The sequence below is a fragment of the Poromitra crassiceps genome (genome assembly GCF_964638095.1).
Source record: "Poromitra crassiceps genome assembly, chromosome: 3".
NCBI classification, from domain to species: domain Eukaryota; kingdom Metazoa; phylum Chordata; class Actinopteri; order Beryciformes; family Melamphaidae; genus Poromitra; species Poromitra crassiceps.
This window is the reverse complement of record NC_139625.1, coordinates 60,750,051-60,755,885: the sequence shown is the minus strand read 5'-3', so window position 1 is coordinate 60,755,885 and position 5,835 is coordinate 60,750,051. Positions and strand designations below refer to the sequence as shown.

General features: G+C 46.5%; 1 pseudogene across 1 annotated transcript; it reads right to left on the bottom strand.

Moving 5' to 3' along the window:
* Positions 1–410: 410 nt before the first annotated feature.
* Positions 411–1,184, bottom strand: LOC310772655 (high choriolytic enzyme 1 pseudogene; annotated as a pseudogene). Its single transcript has one exon. The product of its transcript is annotated as a high choriolytic enzyme 1 pseudogene (transcript).
* Positions 1,185–5,835: the final 4,651 nt, after the last annotated feature.

Below are 5,835 nucleotides of genomic sequence, written 5' to 3'. Positions count from 1 at the left end.
ACACTACCCAGACACCCCCATTAAAGATTTGTGACTGAACATTAGTTTGGACACCCTGTATTGCCAAACATTACAACAACATTACAACAGTGACATTGACAAAAACCACTAGACCTGTATATGTTCATTCAATAATTGGTGTCACTGGTCGTATGGTAATTAAAAGTAAAAGCCCTCAAATCGAACTTGCCAAAATCAACTACCATATGTTAGCAGTGTCAGCTTGACTGTCGTTAATGAGATCAATAACAGGTTAAAAAAGTACTAATGTTGGTGACCAGGGATAAGCCTTTTTATTATTATTTCAGTGTTTACAATTGTTTGTGTTGTTGATTGGTCTCATAGACACACAGTTTAGCCCTCGGACACAGATTAAAGTAAAGACAACCTAAGAACCTTCTGTAATGTTCTTAGCAGCTGTAGATCTTGTTGACCCTCTGGATGTCGATGCGGGACATGCCCTGCCTCTGGCCGATCCGGACATTAGGGTTGGGGATGGGGGTGATGGTGTCCTGCCCGTATTGGGTGGTGAAGGCTGTTCTCGGATAGTGCATGACGGAGGAGTAGTCGTAGGGAGTGTTCTGGTTGTTGGTGTTCTGCTTCTGGAAGTTGTGTTTTGTCCGCGGGTTAACGTACTGGAAGTTGATGCGGACATACTGGTCGCGGTCACTCCTGGTGTGCTCGTGATAGAAGCCCAGAGCATGGAGGAACTCGTGCTGGATGACACCGTGGTAGACGCAGCCCTGCTGGGCGAGAGAGACGGTCTGCCTGCCTCCCACTCTGCCCAGGGATGAGAAGCAGCCGCCTCTGCTCTCCACGCTGATGTAGTCGCGTTCGTTTGTACGGGGAACGAAGCGGATGCAGGTGCTGCTGTGGAAGGACTTCATGCCTCTGTCGATCGCCTGCTTGGCCGACCTGGAGAAGACACTGCTCACTATGAAGGGGACGGTCACCTTGCCGCCGGCTTTCTTCCAGAGGCAGCTGTTGCTCCAACACTTCATGGCGTTTCTCGTTGTGGGGGCCACCAAGTCGCCCTCCAGCAGGAACTCACTGGAGCCGTTGTTTGTGGCCAAGATCCTGCTGCCGGTGTCCATCGTGTCGGCCTCTGGGTCCCTGGAGGCTTCCTCCTTAGCCTGAGAGAGGCCGATCAGCAGCAGCAGCAGGAGGCCGAGAGAGGGATTCATCTTCAGGTTTCTGTCTGGTAGCTTCTTGTCTTCTCTGCAGGGTTCCTGGAGATGCTGTGGAGAGACTGCTTGCAGCTTGATGCTTGAGTCTGCTTGGTCCTGCTCTTTTATACTCTTCTTTCCAGGTGTGTCTGCTGGAGGATTAAGGGTTGGGGTCCAGACTGCTAGGCCTAAATAAACGTCTTAAGGGAGGACGCCACGGACAAACCCATAGTTTCAACATTGTCTGTTATTTCTGCGGATTAAAGCTCTTTACATAGACATACCTAAACACCTGATTGTGCCTGCAAGTCAACGTTGCTTTGGTATACTGTTGTATCCTCTCTGGATCATTGGTTTATTTTTATTTTTGTTCCAATATTTTATTTCCTGTTTACATGTGTTTTTAAGACAGCTAAATGTCAGCTACATCTATGATGCTGCAGCACAAGAAACTGAACTGCTGCATTGAGGGGGAAAAGCAGTCTATAATTAGTGTTAATTTTCTCGTCCATTTTTTTATTTAGTCGTAGTCGTAATCCTGTGACAAATGTGCTTGTTAGTTTTGATCAGATTTAGTCAACCTCATCCTCTTTTTGTTTAGTCAAGTTTTAGTCGACTAAAAGTTTGAGTATTTTAGTCTCGTCTTAGTCAAAGAAAGTAAAAGTCTGAACATTTTAGTCTTGTCTTAGTCTTGGGGGAAAAGGTAGTTGACTAACATTTTTCGTCATAGTTTTTGTCGACAAAATTAACACTGGTGTGTGTGTGTGTGTGTGTGTGTGTGTGTGTGTGTGTGTGTGCCCAAACCAAGCCCCAACCTTTGCTTCTGAAAAATGAGGCCAACGTGGAAGTACCAAAAACGGCAGTTCCCCGAATGGCCACTTGAGGCTGGCTCCAAAATGGCTCCTCATTCCCCATTCACCCCCACAATGCCCGACTTTGCAGCAGAAATACGCTTTTACAGCCTTATGGTCTTATGGTTTTGGTTTTATATAACTCACCCTTTTATACAGTCTATGGCTGGAGAAAATAATGCTGATTGTATAGAAGTCGATGGGAACATTACCCGACTTCTCACTTGATTTATGACCTCAGTAAACACTTTCCTAATGAGTTTATGGTCTCAACCGTTAGTTTCAAGTCTTCTTCAATGAATTGTGTTCAGTTTGTAAATGATGCTCCTATTTAATAAACAACAAACAAACAAACAGTGGACGGACAAGCCCATCTTTATTAGTGGGGGTCCATATGTCAGGTGACCATCTTCTGCATGTTTTTAGTGGGGGTCCATATGTCAGGTGACGGTCTTCTGCATGTTTTTAGTGGGGGTCCATATGTCAGGTGACCATCTTCTGCATGTTTTTAGTGGGGGTCCATATGTCAGGTGACCATCTTCTGCATGTTTTTAGTGGGGGTCCATATGTCAGGTGACCATCTTCTGCATGTTTTTAGTGGGGGTCCATATGTCAGGTGACCATCTTCTGCATGTTTTTAGTGGGGGTCCATATGTCAGGTGACCATCTTCTGCATGTTTTTAGTGGGGGTCCATATGTCAGGTGACCATCTTCTGCATGTTTTTAGTGGGGGTCCATATGTCAGGTGACCATCTTCTGCATGTTTTTAGTGGGGGTCCATATGTCAGGTGACCATCTTCTGCATGTTTTTAGTGGGGGTCCATATGTCAGGTGACCATCTTCTGCATGTTTTTAGTGGGGGTCCATATGTCAGGTGACCATCTTCTGCATGTTTTTAGTGGGGGTCCATTTGTCAGGGGACGATCTTCTGCATGTTTTTAGTGGGGGTCCATATGTCAGGTGACCATCTTCTGCATGTTTTTAGTGGGGGTCCATATGTCAGGTGACCATCTTCTGCATGTTTTTAGTGGGGGTCCATATTGATGTTATATGGACGAAACTGCAGGGGAGCACGGGGAGAACATGCAAAGTCCACACAGAAAGGGCCTTTTGACGAGATAGCCCACCTGGGCACTAGGCACTGAGGACATGGGGGGGACACAGCATCCCAGGTGGGAATCAAAGCTTCTAGCTGTGAGGCGACAGCACTACCACTGCGCCACGAAGTAAAAAGTTTAGAGTAAAATAGACGATAAAGCAGACGATGCTTTGGGGCGTGATTGACAGGTCGCCTGTCCAGTGATCATGATCACTGACCAATAGTAGGCGGCGCTCTTCATGGTCACTTACTCCTGGCTAAAAACAAAACATAAACAAGAGGCCAGAAACCAATCCGTCTCACACATCTCCTTTAAGCTGATAACCAGATCCCATTCAGTGTTGGTTTTCGAGATCATCGCTAGAAAGCCGTGAATTTAAAAGCATTTCAAGTGTTTGTAGGTATGGTCTGATATGTGTAGATTCAATTGTGCGTGTGTGTGTGTGTGTGTGTGTGTGTGTGTGTGTGTGTGTGTGTATGTGTGTGTGTGTGTGTGTGTGTGTGTGTGTGTGTGTGTGTGTGTGTGTGTGCGTGCGCGCGCACGTGCGTGCGTGTGGATTAGCGCCGGTCAGCATTCCACGGTTCAGTTCGGGGATGAGAGGGACGTGTCTCCTTGGTGACCAGCAGCTGAGGGGTGGGGTGGGGCCGAAACTGGGTCATCACCACTACAGATTAAAGGCCTGGATCTAAATACACACACACACACACACACACACACACACACACACACACACACACACACACACACACACACACATTCTTACACACACGGTCTGTATTTGAGAGGAATCTTCTCAGGTGATGAGACAAGACAAGGTGCAGGCTGCCCATTGGTCTCACTTTCTGCCAAGGTTTCCCTTTTAGAGGAAGCCAGAAGCCCATTAAAACGGCCAGGATTAAACTAAAGCCACAGTGGGTTAGGCTCATAAAGCTGTCCCCGAGACTATGTGGCTGTGTGTGAGAGTGTGTGTGTGTGTGTGTGTGTGTGTGTGTGTGTGTGTGTGTGTGTGTGTGTGTGTGTGTGTGTGTGTGTGTGTGTGTGTGTGTGTGTGTGTGTGTGTGTGAGAGAGAGAGAGTGTATATCGTTGTCTTTGTATGTGTGCATTCATCTAAGTCAGGGGTGGGCAACTATTTTTCATGGGGGGCCACATGAGAATTGTTGTCGGGTGCCGAACAAATATTGTCATGCCGTAACCCATGGATGGGTAACTTTGATGATAGAGAGGGCCACAAAAAAATGTCCTCGCTACCAGATTTTGCTGAGGGCCGAACGGCGCCAGCGCGAAAAATTTGGGGCATTTGAAGCCAGGTTTAGAGGAATAACTCATTTTAAATTAACAGTTGTGATGTCATTATTTAGTCTTAACCACCAATATTTGATCCTTTTCTCACTCACTCCTATGTCACCACCTGCTCTCCCTGCAGGGCTTGAAATTAACTTTTTTCACCACCTGCCAATATGGCTGCTAGATTTTAAAGTTACCAGCCAATTAGAATTTCCACTAGCCGAAATGTTTTTCTTGAAATAAACCAGAATATGAGTGGGTTAATTTAAGCATAAGTATCAGCAAAGTATCTCAAAGCCTGTGTTGGGGGTCACACGAACAAAAATGCACTCTTGAAGCTAAATAAATCCAAAACCAACAAGTTAATTATTTAAATGTCTACTTCAATGTAGAACAGTCATTTCTTTTTTCTTTTTTTTCTTTTTTTTTTTATATTTCCCCCCCCCCCGATTTTTTATCCCATTTTATCCCCCATTAGTGCTCATTTGATTTCTCAATCCTGGTTGCTACTCCATCCTCTGCCGATCTGGGGAGAGCCGAGACTGGCTCCATGCTTCCTCCGAGACATGGGCAGTCAGCCAGCCGCTTCTTTTCACCTGACAGAGGAAGCTTCACCGGTAGGACATAGCACGTGGGAGGTTCACGCTATTCCAACCAGTTCCCCTCCCTCTGAACAGGCGCCCTTAACGATCGGAAGAGGAACCACATTAGCAACCAGGATATTGCATGTTTTTGTGAAGGGGGTTCCTATATGAAGGAAACCCCCGGGAGGCACGGGGAGAACATGCAAACTCCACACAGAAAGGCTATTTTGCCGACCCCACCCGGGCGGTGGGCACTCGAGGACATGCGGACGGGCACGCATTCCTTCAGCGTTCACCTCGTCACCAGGTGGGAATCGAACCCACGACCTTCGAGCTGTGAGGCGATAGTGCTTACCACTGCACCACCGTACCTCCAGAACAGTCATTTCTTACACATGAGATTACTTTTAGCCTTTTAGTCATAAAGATTATTGAAAGATATTCCATATTCCAGACTGAAATGCTATAACAGAAGAGTATTGGCCAGAATGACATGAACATTTGGACACTTATTCAGCGGGTATCTTGCATGTTGCATTCAGGTGCACTGTAAAAAAAGAAGAAAAAAAAAAAGGGCAATTCCATCGCGGGCCACACAGGGGGCGCGGGCCGTATGCGGCCTGCGGGCCGTATGTTGCCCATGTGTGGTCTAAGTGATGGCCTGTGCAGCATTACTGATGAAACACCTCTATTTGACTCATGGATCAGATACACCAATAGCCAGACGAGCACACACAACACAACATTAAGGTGACACAAGCTGTTCCGCCATTTTTCTTCTTCTGCTCAAACGGCAGCAAGTAACAGAGAGCACGAATTCAAAGGCTGTAAGCAGATGAAGATACTGTT